The following is a 16047-nucleotide window of genomic DNA, read 5'->3' as shown; positions in this document are numbered from 1 at the left end:
CGCACCCGGCCTGTTGTTGGAGTTTTTTTAGAGTCAGTTCCCATGTTTTCATATCATTTATTTTAATTTAAGAGAATCCTCAGAACTGTGTTACTCGATCATCTATACCAGAGGTTCACACACTTAAGCCTACATCAGAATCCCCTGGAGGACTTGTTCAAACACAGCCTGCTGGACCCCGCCCCACCATTTCTGATTCAGCAGGTGCAGAATGGAGTCTGAGCACTTATATTTCTAACAAGTTCCCATGTAATGTTGAGATTGCTGGTCTGGGACCACACTTGGAGAACCATTGATGGTCACTGAGTCTAGTTAGTAACGGTAGTGCAGGAGGCAGATAAGGAAGGGTCCATGGAGAATCTCCTAGCTACCCCACAAGTGTTTGCACCAGACGTTTTTGTGCAGATAAAGGAACCTGCAGAAGGTCTTGCTTGGGCATGCCTGCACTGGGAGAATGGGGTGGAACCACCAAGGAATTCATGCCTTACACAGGGGGAGGAGCCAGGCCTCTTCAGCTTGTGTGTGGTGGCTTGGTATTCAATCTTTGACGTGGGAGTTTGTGGGAAAGACTCCTTCTTTCTTTGCTGAGAGCTTTCTTTTTGCCTAATGAATCCGTCCTCCTCACCTTTCAATGTCTCACATGCCTAATTTTTCCTGGTTGCGAGACAAGAACCCAGATTTTAACTGAACTAAGGAGCAAATATTCCCGTATCACTAAGCTATGAATGATCAAAATTTGCAAACTCCGGAAATGCACCTCTGGTTAGCCTGTTAAAAGCAAGGGCTGGGAAAGTGCTCTCGCAGTACTTGGAGATAGATAGAAGATACTAGCTTCACATCTATATCCCTCCCTCACCCAAATAACTGGGTCACTTTGGGGGAGTCATTAAGGCTCTCTAAATGTCAATCTTACCTGAAAAAAAATACTCTCTTACTTAAACTTGCAAAGTTATTATTTCAATTAAGTAAGATAAAGCGTGTGAGGCTACTCAGTCAGTGTCACTGCCATACAAATATAAGAAGTGTTGCAGCAGGCCAGGCACAGTGGCTCATGCCTGTAATCCCAGCACTTTGGGAGGCCAAGGCAGGTGGATCACCTGAGGTCAGGAGTTCGAAACCAGCCTGGCCAACATGGTGAAACTCCATGTCTACTAAAAATACAAAAAAATTAGCTGGGCATGGTGGCAGGCACCTGTAATCCCAGCTACTCGGGAGGCTGAGGCAGGAGAATCTCTTGAACCTGGGAGGCGGATGTTGTAGTGAGCCAAGATCACGCCATTACACTCCAGCCTGGGCAAAAAGAATGAAACTCCATCTCAAAAAAAAAAAAACAAAAAGCTTGTACATGGTAGCTCATACCTGTAATCTCAGCACTTTGGGAGGTTGAGATGGGTGGATCATTTGAGGCCAGGAGTTCGAGACCAGCCTGGCCAACATGGTGAAATCCCATCTCTACTTTAAAAAATACACAAATTAGCCAGACACAGTGCTGCGTGCCTGTAATCCCAGCTACTAGGGAGGCTGAGGCAGGAGAATCGCTTGAACCTTGGAAGTGGAGGTTGCAGTGAGCTGAGATCGCAACACTGCACTCCAGCCTGGGTGACACAGAGAGACTCATCTCAAAAAAAAAAACAGTGTTGTAGCGAAGACTAATTATTTTATAACCATTGAAGTGAAATTCCATTTATCCCTCCAGAGTACTTCAAAACTTACTTCCTCAGGGGTCTGGTCCATCATCCTCACAGACAGAATTGATTCCTTTCTCATCAGAGCTTCCACGTTACTTGTTGTATACTTCTCTTTAAACACTTAATTTTTGACAGATGTAAAATGTGATAAATTACGTACCTGTCTTCCCCAAAGATTCTGAGTTTCTTGAAGACAGGGCACATAACTTTTTTTTTAATCTTTCATCATTCTTGGCATAGTGTTACATACTTTTAGTCACTGGATAACCATTGAAGGTCACTGAGGTTAGTTAGTAAGCTGTTAATTAATGAATTAATTGATTAAGCAAATTCAGATTACATATCCTGAACTTCCAGGTAAGATGATAGCATATACACAGTGTCTACTGCATTCTCCCATACAACCTCACCATCCACAAAATACATATATAATACATATGCTACATGTTAAATCTAATATACATTTGTAGATATGTACACACACATACACACATTTATATATATATACACACATATGTATACACACACATAGACACACATATAACACACATACTTAACGAAGAGTGAACTCAAAAAACTAAAAATTTTGTTCTACATTGCTCTCCCACTTGCCATGGTTCAGGCAACCTCAACACAGACTCTTTGAGGAAGCAAGCTTAGTAGTGAGCAACTCCCATTCCCAAACTAGATGGTTTGCCTCTACCAGAACCAGTTCCCAAGACAGCACAGAGATTTGCCAGAACTGAGGTCCTCTTATAATATGGCTCCCAGTGCTGTGCAGTGGGCATTGGCCTTGACCTTGCAAACCCAAGTAGAGTCAGGGACACTAGGATTTGTAGACATCAATATAATGTTTTCAGTCACCTTGACCACTAAAATTCTGCAACTGCAAAACCCAACCCTAATCCCACCCCTCCTTCCCTCCTATTTCTTTCTTAAACGTGTTGGTTAAAGAGAAGAGAGGGTGGAATGTGAAGAGAAGCAAACACCGTAATTTTCATGAATCAGATGGGAATCACTGAAATACCTTTGACTAACCAGGAAGTTCCCACACTTTGCCATATCCTGGCTAGCAGCTGCCAGGAGCAAGTGTAGGTGACTTACCAAGGGTCTTGGCCTCAAGCTCAGAAGGGAGCACCCACTCAGCTGGAATTCAAGCCTAGTACCAGATTAATTGTAAAGTCCTAACATAATGGGGGGCACTTCTCTATATACACATATCTGAAAACATCTTCCCCGAGGCAACATGTTTATCTTCAATCTTTGGCATGGGGTACAGAGGGTAGATTCTGATGGGGAACTGAGGCAATGCTGGATACAGAAGTTTGAGATGAAGTAGAAGAGGCAAGTACCTCAAATGGCTCAATCACAGACCCCAGCCAGAGGAAGCCACAGATGGTCCGAGGAGGGGTGCACCAAAGGCCACAGCAATGGGAAACAGACTGCACCTGCTGCTCATCCTTCTCACCCACAGCCCCATGCAGGGGTGGTCTTCATGGTGCCTCACCTTCAGGGTGTGGAGTATCCATATGCATGAGTCTCCTGTGAATGTGTTTTTTTATGAGACTCTCTCTGAGTTTCTGGCACACAAAGCAGAGACGCAACCATGGAACTGATGCATCTCTGGAACTCTAACCTGAGCACCTAGATGCCTTCCTCCCTCTCCCCAATTTCTGCCCTCTTGAATGTCAATACAGAACAGAAAATATTTAAACAACACTTTCAAATCCAATTTACATTTTTAAAAATATTTTAATCAACCTAGATTTTTGGAAGTTGGGCACAGTTTTATTATTGTTGTGCAAATATTTCCAAAAACACATTTCCTCCTTTAACTACCACAGGAAATAAAATATCTAGGAGGCCTTTCATTTGTAACTGTCACTCAACCTTTCTAAGTCCAGCAAGCTGGGTTATGGAGAATTTTCTTTGTTTATGTTCTGCACCCTCAGTGTATGCTCACCTAAAAAAATTCTTGCTCTGTGCTTATAAAGCATGAAGAAGGATAAATTTCTGGTTATCTTTTAAAGGGAATTTCTGGTGATGTTCAATATGAAAATCTCTAGGAGAGTAACTCCCCCAAAAATTTTTGACTGGAGCCCTAAGTGACACTTAAAATCACCCTCCATTGCTCCCGATCCTTTATCACTTATTGAACTTCTGTACAGGCAGGCACGGTGGCCATTCTTGTCATTGGATTCATAACTCTCTCTCATCTATCATTTAAGAAAATGGCCAACAGGATGCACAAAACTTCATGTGTTTACAGAGCCTTGATTTTTCTATTCTATCAAGTAATTTTGAAGTGGTTTCTTTTTTTTTGAGACAAAGTCTCACTCTGTTGCCCAGGTTAGAGTGCAGTGGCGTGATCTAGGCTCACTTCAACCTCTGCCTCCCGGGTTCAAGTACAACCACACCCAGCTAATTTTCGTATTTTAGTAGAGATGGGGTTTCACCATGTTAGCCAGGCTGGTCTTGAACTCCTGACCTCAAGTGATCCGCCCACCTTGGCCTCCCAAAGTGCATAAGCCATCGCGCCTGGACAAAGCGGTTTCTTCAAACCAGCTAGAAATCTGACTGTTTGTGAAGGTGACCCAAGCAAAAGCCAGTGACAACAGGGAAGTCATGAGAAGGAAGCTCATTCAATCCAAGGCAGGCTTTAATCAGCAGCATGTTACCTGGCCCAGAAGGAAGAAGAAAGAGCCCCTGGCTTTGCATCTAAAGAACTCTTAGAGAGAAGAAAAGAGAAAGAAGAAAACTCCAAAGACACCTCTCGGCCTCTACACCCCCTACTCTCATTGGCCAGAGGGAAGGTTTCTAATGCAGCCAACCCTCACCTAAAAGCTCTTAGCACAGCCTACAAAGATGGCTGAACCCATGGAAGTATAAGGCCTTTATTGTATGTCCAGGATATTGGGCCTCATCCAAAAGGGAAAAAGAATATCATTTCAACAAGAAAGAATATCTTGTTACATACACATATATCCATGTATAAGCTAAAATAAAAAGCTCTGGAAAAATTATACAAGCAATAACCCACAGTGATAAACTCTAGGGGTGAACTTGGGGACCAGAATGAGAGGAAAATTTACTTTTCATTTGTTAATTTTGTTTATAATATCATGTATCATTTTTAAAACTAAACCAACATCTAGTGAATACAGTTTAAGATACGAGGGAGACTTAGACACAACAAAATCAAAAGACCTCATTGGTAGGATGATAAGTGAAACACCAAACAGTTACAAAGTATATGGGAAGAAATGATCTCATTTACAACAGCAACCAAAGAGATAAAATTCAAGACATGGGCAAAATTTATGAGAAGTAAATTTTAAAATTCTACTGAGGGACATAAAAGATAATTGAATAAATGAAAAACCATACCCTGTCTTTGAAAGACTCAATAGTTTGAAGATGTCAATTCTCCCCTAAATTAAACTATAAATTTAATAGAATCTCAATAAAAATGCCAATAGATTGGGGGGTGGGGAGACCATACAAGCTGATTATAAAGTTTCTACGAAAAAATAAAAATAAAAGATGGTCCAGAAAAACTCTTATGGCCCCAGCAGAGAGCAGAACATTTTGTAGAGTTCTGGTAATTAAAACCATTTGGGGCACTCCTGGGCAAACACAACCATTGAAATGCCATTAAAAGGAGAGTGAAATAATAAAAGAGAAAATCAAAAATCCAAAGAGAAGGGGAGGGGCAGAGGAAGCTATAAATGAGGTGCCTTTATAGTCTTTATTCCTAATTAAGGAAGGCAGGAAGGATGGTGCACCTCACCATCCCTATTGCCTTCCTTAATTCTGCCCACACATCCAAAAATTGACTCTTTACTAAAGTCTCTTGGATGGCCTGAGTGCCTGTATTTCCTGCCAGGACCCTTGTTGATATAAATAATACGGTGTGACTTTTTAAAACATCACCCAAGTTATAGTCTTAAAAAATATTAATGGCCTGTTTTCTTTTAAAAATGTCAAAATCATGGAAAACAAACAAAGACTAAAGATCTGATCTAGATCAAAGAAGACAAAAAAGACATAAAACCTAAATAAATTGAATGATCCTGGATTGCAACTGAACCAGAAAAAAGAAGATGACTATGAAATGACTGTAAAGTACTTTAATCAGAGTAGAGGATGATATAACAATGACAAGATCACAATGCCCCTTCAGACCCCCATAAAGTCTCAGGACGATGTTCCTAGGGAGGCAGGAATGAGGGAAGGAGCTGAAAACAGGGAGACAGGTGGGAAGTCTATTTACAGGGCACTGAGAAACCCCTTGTCCCTTCCCCAACTCTGCCAAGTAAATAATGTCCCCAACTCTCCCACTTGATACCATTTGGTTTATTCTCCGGAGAAACAAAAATGGAAAACTACAATGATTATCCACCTAGCATCTAGCCTATATCCAGCCAAACTACCAAGACAACATGAGGCTAGAAGAAAGGAATTTTCAGACAATTAAGGTATCCGGAATACTATCTTGCCAAAAAGCTACTGAAGAAGTGCCTCTCAAATTTCCATGAGCACAAGAATCAACTGAAGATCTTGTAAACTGTGCATTCTGATTCAGAAGATCTGAGATTCCACATTTCTACAGATCTTGGATGACATTTTTGCTGCTGGTTCCTGAGCCACACTTTGAGCAGCAAGATACTACAGCAGCAGTTTTCAAAGTGTGGTCCAGAGACCTCTGGGGCTCAGAGATCCTTTCAGAAATCAGAGAGGTCTTCACTTTTCCAACTACATATCTGTGTGAGAACGGATTTTCTTCACAGACCATGATTAAAACAATACATCAAAGCAGATCTGAGCATCCAGTTTCTCTTTTTTTTTTCTGAAATGTGATATATGCTGAACCCCTATAGCTATATTCTAATAAGCCAGACATTAAAGAGATTTGCAAACATGTAAAGCAATGCCTCTCTTCTCAGTCATTGTTTTGTTTTTAAAAGCATAGTTGTTTTCCATAAAGAATATTACTTATGCTAATATGTAATATGTTGTATTATTATTTTGAAATTAATAAATATTTTAAAGATATCTTGTTTTTAATTTCTAAGATGGTAAATAAATGTTGATAAAGATAACCACATCAACAAAAGGTCTTTGGGGTCCTCAATAATTTTTAAGAACGTAATAGGATCCTGAGACCACAATGTTTGAAACAGCTGTACTAGAGAACATGCTCCATAAGGAAAATAAAGGATCTAGAAAATAGGGACTCAGATACAGAAAAGAGAAGAGTGAAGCCATGGCAACAGCTGTAATGGCTTTCTCTGGCTGATTTAAAAAATTACCATGTAATGGCTTAAAACAACTCAAGTTTATTACCTCACAGTTTCTGCACGCCAGAAACCCAGGCACAGAGTGGCTTAGCTGATTCCCCACTTATAGCCTCACACTATATCAAGATGTTGATAGGGCACATTCCTTTCTGGAGGCTTTGGAGGTAAGTTGGCTTCCAAGTTCATTCAGGTTGTTGGTAGAATTCAGTTCCATATGGTTGTGGTAAGGTAGGACATCAGCAAGACTCATCTTCCGAGCACTGATCACAAGACCCCATTGAACAAAATACAAGCTGATTTAAACCAGCCAAGACCAGCTAGGACTAGGAATTATAACACATTTGCATAAGACATTACCACCAGCACCATGGCAGTTTGCAAATGCCATGGCAATTACCTGGAAGTTACTTTATATGGTTCTAGGAACTCCCTGCCTCTTTTCCAAAAATGTTGTGAATAATCTGCCCCTTAAGTAGCATGCAAGTAAAGTGGGTATAAATATAGCTACCAAGCGATCTGCAAGTGCCCCTCTGTGCTACCCTGTGAGATAGCCCTGTGCCCTCTACGGAGCAGCCAGTTTGCTGCTCTAACAAATTTGTTTTCTTTCACCATCAGCTCCCTCTTGAATTCTTTCCTGAGTGAAGCCAAGAATCTTCCCTGGCTGAGCCCCAGTTTGGAGGTTGGCCTGTGTCAGTAGGATGGAGGCTCCTGTTTCCTTGGGTTCAGTCTCAGCAGCTTCTAGAGGCCACCCCAATCCTTGGCTCATGGCTGCCTTCCTCCATCATCAAAGCCAGCAACAGCAGGTCAGGCTTTCTCATGCTTCAAAGCTCTCTCACCTCTCCCTCCACCTCATCTGTCCAGCTACATCTCCCTGACTGACTTTTCTGCCTTCCTCTTCTGCTTCTCAGGAGCCATGTGATTACACTGGGCCCACCAGGATAATCTTTCTATTTTAAGGTCAGCTGATTAGTAACCTTCCTAACATCTACAAAGTCTCCCACAGTAGAAACTAGACCAGTATCTGACTGAAGAACCTGTGGATGGAATCTTAAAGAACATCTTTATAATTCTGCCTACCACAACAGCAAAGGGAAACTTCCAGATAACAGCAGGTAGCAGGCCTAGGGCCCGACCAATCCAGATTGGAGCAGGCGGACAGGAACATAAAATAAAAGGAACATATATGTTAGAGCAATGAAAAATATTGCTAGAGAGTCTAGATGAGCTTAGCAAGAAGTTTGTAAAAAGCTAGACAAATTGAAAAAAAAAATGTGCTTATTACTCCAGAAAAAAATGAGGAATTTGAAAAGAAAGAAAGCTCAATCATCATGAAACCCCTTGGCTTAAACAATCTTTGCAGTCATAATAATGTGAACATTGACTATCGATTTAACAACAACAAAATATGTAACTGTGATGGAAGTAGACAGAGGGAAAATAGGGGAAGGAAGTCAATTGACAAGTTGAAAAATAGCAGTATATTGTTTAGAAATATGCAAGGGCTCAGTAGAACATGATGGAAATGAACTAGGACAGCTGGAGGTGGTTTTCTCCGAGGAGCAGGACTGGGTAGGGGTGGACAACATGTTCCTCATTTGATGCTGTTGGCATCGTGCCCAGTGTTGTGGCTTTGCCCTGCAGTCCCACTGTCTGTTTCCCCATCCACTCTTTGCCCTCCTCTGCCCTGCCCTGCGCCCCAGGAAGCTGACCTTGCTGTTCCGTTGCCCCTGGGGCCTGGCTGAACCCCTGCGACATCCTGCACTGGGCAGAGCTCCCAGGCGGGGGCTTCATTACTTCTCCGAGCTCTGGCTCTCTCCTGGCTTTTGTCCTGTGTCCACTCCCCTTGCTCCTTCAGGCCTAGACATGGGATTGGCTTCTGCTGTTGCCCTCCCCTGAGCACTTCACCACCCCTATTGCATTCCTTAATTCTGCCCATATCTCTGAAAATTGTCTCTTTACTAAAATCTCTTCAATGGCCTGAGTGCCTGTGTTTTCTGCCAGGAGCCTGGCAGATACAAATAACATTGTGTGACTTTTTAAAACATTGTACAAACTCAAGTTATAATCTAAAAAAAAAATTAATGGCCTGTTTTCTTTAAACAATGTCAAAATTATGGGGAAAAAAATCTGAAGATCTGATCTACATGAAAGAAGACCAAAAAAGACATAAAAACTATATAAATGGAGTGATATTGGATTGCAATGGAACCAGAAAAAAGATGACTATGAAAATTACTGTAAAGGACATTATTCAGACAACTGACAGATTTTGAATAAATTCCTTAGATTAGATAATAGCATTGTAATAATGATAAATCTCCCAATTTTGATCATGGTACTGTGGTGTTGTAAGTGAATGTCTTGTTCTGGGGAAATAGTTACTAAACTAGGCATAAAAGGGTATCATGTCTGCAACTTCCTCTTAAATGGTTCAGAAGTAAAATTTCATTGATAATACAGTGTAGGTAGTAAAGAGAGTGAGAAATTAAGCAAATGTGAATCTAAGTGATGGAAATTATTTGTACTAATCTTGCAACTCAAGTTTGAAATTATTTCAAAGCCCAAAGTTTCAAAAAACATATATTTGACATTAAAAGTAAATAGTTTGGTACTAGTCCAGGAATAGACAGATCAGTGGAAGAGAATAGAGAATCCATAAATGCATATATTCAACCACACAGAGATTTAATACAGTAAAAGGGTGGCACTGCAGAACATCATGAACTGAGGGCAGGGTGGGAAAGGATTACTTTTAAAATGATATATGGAAGCCAGGCCCGGTGACTCACACCTGTAAATTCCAGCACTTTGGGAGACTGAGGCAGGCAGATCACTTGAGATCAGGAGTTCAAGACCAGCCTGACCAACATGGTGAAACCCCATCACTACTAAAAAAATACAAAACTCAGCTGGGTGTAGTGGCAAGTACCTGTAATCACAGCTACTCGGGAGGCTGAGGCAAGAAAATCATTTGAACCCGGGAGGTAGACATGGCAATAAGCCTACATCATGCCACTGCACTCCAGCCTGTACAACAGAGTAAGACTCTGTCTCAAAAAAATAAATAAATAATAAAATAAAATGGTATATGGAAAACTGAGTACTCAGAAAATCAGTGAAGTTGGATCCCTGTCATTCTATGGGCCAAAATTAATCCAAGATGGATCCAAAATTTAAACATTAGAAGAAAATAAAAGAATGCTGGAAAAAGAAAACCTTGGGAAGAAGGAGAATTAGTAGGAGGGAGAGGCCACCTTTCTCCAGGTACCTGTGTGTTCAGTCCCTTTGCAGCTGGCTGAAGTCTCCTGCCTAGCCCTGACCAGTCCTCTGACTAGTCCTCTGAGTCAAAAATTAACAGTGCAAAGACCAGTGGGGGACAGGGGTGAACTGGACTTCATCATAACGCTAGTGGCAGCGTCAATCAGCATTTGCTGATCAGCAGTAAGCTGCCCTGATGGAGACGGTGGGGTGCCCCCTCAGGAGCCTGGGGCTTGCGGGATAGCTACGGGGTCCTCGTGGGACCTGTTCTGTGGGGAAGGTTAGCTGTGCTGCTGGCTGGCCAGCTTCCTGTTCTTCCTGCCCATTTTTCAAATCTGCTTCTTTAGCCTTCCTGCTTATTTTATGAGCTACTTTAAATTAAATTATTTTTCTGTTTAAAATCAACATGGTTCATTTGTTGCTTACAACTTAGAATGTTAACTACTCACACTTTTTTTTTTTTTTTTTTTTTTTTTTTGAGACGGAGTTTTGCTCTTGTTACCCAGGCTGGAGTGCAATGGCGCGATCTCGGCTCACCGCAACCTCCACCTCCTGGGTTCAGGCAATTCTCCTGCCTCAGCCTCCCGAGTAGCTGGAATTACATGCACGCGCCACCATGTCCAGCTAATTTTTTTTGTATTAGTAGAGACGGGGTTTCACCGTGTTGACCAGGATGGTCTCGATCTCTTGACCTCGTGATCCACCCGCCTCGGCCTCCCAAAGTGCTGGGATTACAGGCTTGAGCCACCGCGCCCGGCCTCATTTTTTAACATAAATTGGGTGTGTTTCACATATGTACCGTTATATGGCTTGCTTTTTGCCTTAATATTACATATCTATAAATATGAAATTTGCATACAAAAAGGTTGGAAGTTTAACACAGCAAACTGGTAACAGTTGTTACCTGTGGGGATGGTGAGATTGATTGTGGAGCGGTAGTAAAAAGAACTTTCATTTTTTAATCTGTCTTCTGTGGTTTTAATTTTCCATAGTAATCATAGATTTACATACTACTCTTTTAAACCAAAAACATCTTAATGAGATTTTTAAGACAAATCTTCTATTCGTCTTACAGCAGACCCTGAGTGGGGGCACTGAGGCTGCAATGACAAAGCAGACAGACCCCATCACTCCCTAATGGAGCTGGCGATTTAATGGGAGGCTCAGACTGGGAAACAGGCAGTCACTCAACAGTGTGGTAAGTCCTGTGATGAGGAGAGACAGGGATACGGCAGCCCAGAGTAAGGGCATCTACCTGCCTCTAGAAGGTGGACAGGAAAACCTTCCTGGCCTCAGACTTAAACCATGAGTAGGAGTTAGGCAGGCAAACAGGGGAGAGGAGAGGAGGCAGAAAGTACACCAGGCAGAGGGAACAGCATCTACGAAGCCTCAGACCAGGGCTTCCTCAGGAACTCCTAAGTGCCTGGAGCACAGGGAGGGGAGAGGGGAAAATCAGCATAGAAAGGTGGGCAAAGTCCCATCACAAAGATTTTATGAAGTCTTACCAAGCAATCTGGACTTTATCCAAGGGCCTGAGGGCTGTCACAGGAGAACTGCATTCCCTAAGAATAATGACTTAACTGTCTTTTCTTCATCAGATTTCATCGGTTGTGATGGCATGCTTATTCTCAGTGTCTCACCACTGCAAAATTCTCTTTTAAAATACTGGGTAGTGTCTTCCTAGCTTCAACTGAAGGAAGACCCTCCATCCATCTGTCCCCAGCTTTTGAATCCTGGCTCTCAGGGCTAACTCTAATAGATACTTTCCTCAAGGACAGATTATGCCATCATTCCTAAACCACTAGCTATATAAAATTGTGAGAATCAGACCCCGGGAAAAATTTCACCCTTTACAGAAGTTTTATACAGTGGAATCCCCTTGTCAATTCCTCCACAGGTCTATTCAGCCATAGATCACAAGCTCTCTTGGGAATCTTCTTTCCCCAGTTCAGTTATGGCTGGCATTTTTCTCTACTAGGATACTTGTTCTGAATTACAGACCTCACTTTTACAAACTGTGTCATGAAATCACTGTAATCCATGTCACTCACGATTACTAGGGACATTAAGAGAAAACGACAACCCAATTTAGCTTCTTGTTTTTAACATGTACCATGTAGTAACAACAGAAAGAGGAAGAATTCAGAAATTATCCCTAAAATTTTCATCCAGCATTAACCAAATTAGTATCTTATTATTTCTAAACATGGAAAGCACAGTTTCTTTTAGCAGGTAAGACAAATAAGAAATACTGTCATGCAATGTTTTGAAATACAATTTCACAGCTTATTCTGAAATGACACATTTCTTTAAAATGCATGGAAAGTCTCTAGTTAATTCATTATATTTACTCATGTAATTTTAAAAGCTAAATGTTGATCTCTGTTTTGTGACACTGGTGTGAAATTCCTGAGATGAAGCAGATAATTTCTACAGCTGTCACTGCCCTGCAGTGCCCTGGTCAGTCTCTATTTATCTTTTCTAATAAGGTAGAGATGTGCTCATTATCAGCTCATCAAGAAGCACCAGGAGTTGACCAGCACTGACATCTTTTTAAAAGCATGTCTTTCTCCTTTTGCTGTACTGCACTCTATTAGAGAGTGGGGAGTGCAAGGGGCATGTTGTCTGTCTTGGGTAAAAGATCTCCAGCTGTCTCCAAAGAGTCCTTTCATGGTAACATTAATAATCTCAGTGAATATGTCTCAGGCCAAGAAACCTGGGATTATCAGCACATCAAATGAACCTTTTTCTCAGAAACAAACTCTCATTAGCCAAGTGCAATGTCTGATGTACATGTCTGGTGTTTCCCTTATGTGTCTTTGAAATAGCCCTCATTTCTTATTTAGAGCTTTTGTTACCATAGGCAACCCACACTCAGAACAGGAAAGTCTGGAATGCTCAGTATGCGTTACTGAAGGCCAAGATTATAGAAAACAAAAGCTACGATAGCAATGTCTAATGTTCACTGAATACTATGTGCCAAGCGCTGTGCTGAGAGCTTTCCTAGTATTATCTCACGGCGACCCTCACAATAACCTCATGAAATTGTGATGGTTATTATAAAGCAGGCTTAGAAATGCTCATGTGAGCATTCTACACAGACACACAGCTAAGAGTTGCAAAGATGAGATACTGTGGCTGAGACTTCTGGATGGCCACTAAAATCTATCTGTCACTTGACCATAATAATAGAGTTGTACCTGGACACATGGCCTCCTGGCCAGAGACTGTATTTCCTAGGTGTTTTTGAAGTAGGGACAGCCAGTTGACTAAGTATGATCAGTGGGATTTGAACTAAAATAATGTGTGCAAATTCTGGGTCACTGCCAACTTAAAAACAAGCACCTTGCCCTACTAACACTCTCTTTCCTCTTCCTATAAACTCAAACTAGACTTGGATACCTCCCAGCTTTGATCTAGAGTTGCTCCTTTAAATACAGTAACCACTAGCCACCTGCAGCTATTTACATTTAAATTAATTAAAATCAAGTAATATTAAAATTTTAGTTCAGTCTTTATTTTGAACTAATCACATTGGTTCAGTCACACTAGCCACATTTCAACTGCTCAACAGCCAGAGGTAGCTGCTGACTGCCATATTACACACCATGAATGTAGAACATTTCCTTCATCACAGAAAATTCTATTGGACAGTGCTACGATAAGGAAAGACAAAGCAATAAGATGAAAGGAGCCTGGGTCCCAGAATGACCCCATGGAACAGAGCTGCCCTGCTAGTCTAGATCAGTTGAAATGCTACATGGAAAAAAAAAAATTACTTTATTTAAGCCAGTATGTTCTAGGCATATATGTTACAACAAATTAACCTTTATGCTAATACAGAAAACGGTGCCTGTCATTGCCAGGTAATTCAGCACAACAGTCAGTGAGCGGCAGTGCTGTCTGTCTTGTGTTGATATTGGAAATTTGTGTTTTAATTATTTTGGACCTGGTTCCCAATACCCAACACCCTCAATGTGGGCAGCTCATCTCCTGATTCTACAGCTCTTCCCTTCTCTTTCTTCCTCCACCAAATCATCTGAAACATAGAAACATTTATAGAATTTTATGAATATGGGCATAATACAGTCTGCAGTCTCCCAAGTATGAGTGACAAAAATGTCTCAATTCTTTCTATATCATTTCCTGTAGGAAATTTCTTTTCATGTATGTGTTTACTGGTAGTATACAATTTTCTAAGAATATATTCCTTGCCTGTATCCCTTGCTTGTGCATGGCTTGCCAAGTCAGCAATCTGTAAGTGGAATCACTCACGAGGACTGAAATACTCCAAGTACATATGGCCAACACCTCCTCTCATCTCCCCACAATGAAGCAGCAAGGATCGACAAATCATAGCCAGAAATGGCCCCATTCATTCACGAAGAAAAACCAATGTCACAGTGAATGCAAATAGTCAAACTTCCCATAACAAGCACCTTCTCTCCCTACAGACAGAGCTACGTGGGAAGCCAAGTCAGCATCAAACTGTGGCTCGGTAAAGGTGGGCTCAGAACAAAGGAAGTTGGATCTATGATTGCAGTGTTTAAAGGTACCTGAATGTGACTGTGATTGTTTCCAGACACAGTGGGGCTATGTAGGTGCTGCTGTGAGGGTTTACCACAAGGCAACATTGGGCCACCTCTTCAATCCTTCATTGGTGGCAGTGGAGGAAGGAGCTAGCAGTCTGCTGGCCATAACTCACTCCTTGATTTCGCTCCCCAGTTAGCGAATCACTTAAGGCCTTCAATCTCATTCCCTCAGAAGTCAGACTTCCTAAAAACAAAATCTGCCCATTACCCCAGATTTCCATTTCTCCAGGGAGAGTTACAAATATAGAGAACTGGGTAGTGGCCAATAATTCATCATGCTAATGACATGTTCTCTTCAGAGAGTATGTGTGTGTAAGTGTAAATACCTTTGTGTGTCATGTCCATCCTCACCTTACCGTTGTCCAAAGATGTGTTTCCAGTGTCTGGAAACCTCATTTTGAGAGCTTTCAAGGATCTTAGAGACTGTCACAATATAGCTAGCTGAGAATATAAGCCCTGGAATCACATTGGCTGGATTCAAACCCTAGCTCTAACCCTAATTGCTATGCAACCTTAGGTCTAAGCCTCAGTTTTCTCATTTGTAAAACTGAGGTCATAATAGTACCTTCTGCACAGAGTTGTCAAGAAACTTAAATGAGATCTTGTACCTAAAGTGCTTAACACAGGGCCCAAAACAATGAATGCTCCAAGCACACCCTCTATCATTATCATGTCTACTTCCTCATTTCAGAGAAACAGTGGCCCAGGAAGGCAGAAAGTCCTGCCAGTGCTGAACAGCTAGGAAAGAGCAGAGTGAGAGTTAACAAGTTTGTTGACTCTGATTCCATGGCCTTTCTGCCTCAACATGCTGCCTTCTTCAGTATACCAGACGTGAGGCTAGGGGCTCAAAAAGGCAACTTTCCCTAACCTATCTGGGCACAATACAGTCTATGTAGACCACCTAGAAGAGATTTGTGGCTGAATGCAGGTCATTCCTAGAGAGTGATGGGGATAGAATCATGGAATCACAATTCAGGCTAGGCTCCGCCACTTAATACTTGTGAGCATTCAAGCTCACTCTTTTAATATCTCTGAGCCTACTTCCTCTTCTGTGACGTGGGTATAGTAATGCATCATGAGAACGCCCGGCATGTTGTAGCACTCTACAAGTGAGATCCTTCTCGCCTTCGGGGCTCTAACTCCTGTACTGGAACAGGGATTATTGTCCAAGGGAAGCTATCACCTCTCAGGTCCCAGAGAAAACAGGAA

The sequence above is a fragment of the Aotus nancymaae genome, unplaced genomic scaffold (genome assembly GCF_030222135.1).
Source record: "Aotus nancymaae isolate 86718 unplaced genomic scaffold, 86718_ANA_hifiasm-v0.15.2.pri h1tg000017l, whole genome shotgun sequence".
NCBI classification, from domain to species: domain Eukaryota; kingdom Metazoa; phylum Chordata; class Mammalia; order Primates; family Aotidae; genus Aotus; species Aotus nancymaae.
The sequence above is the reverse complement of the archived record's forward strand: the minus strand, read 5'-3'. Positions refer to the sequence as shown.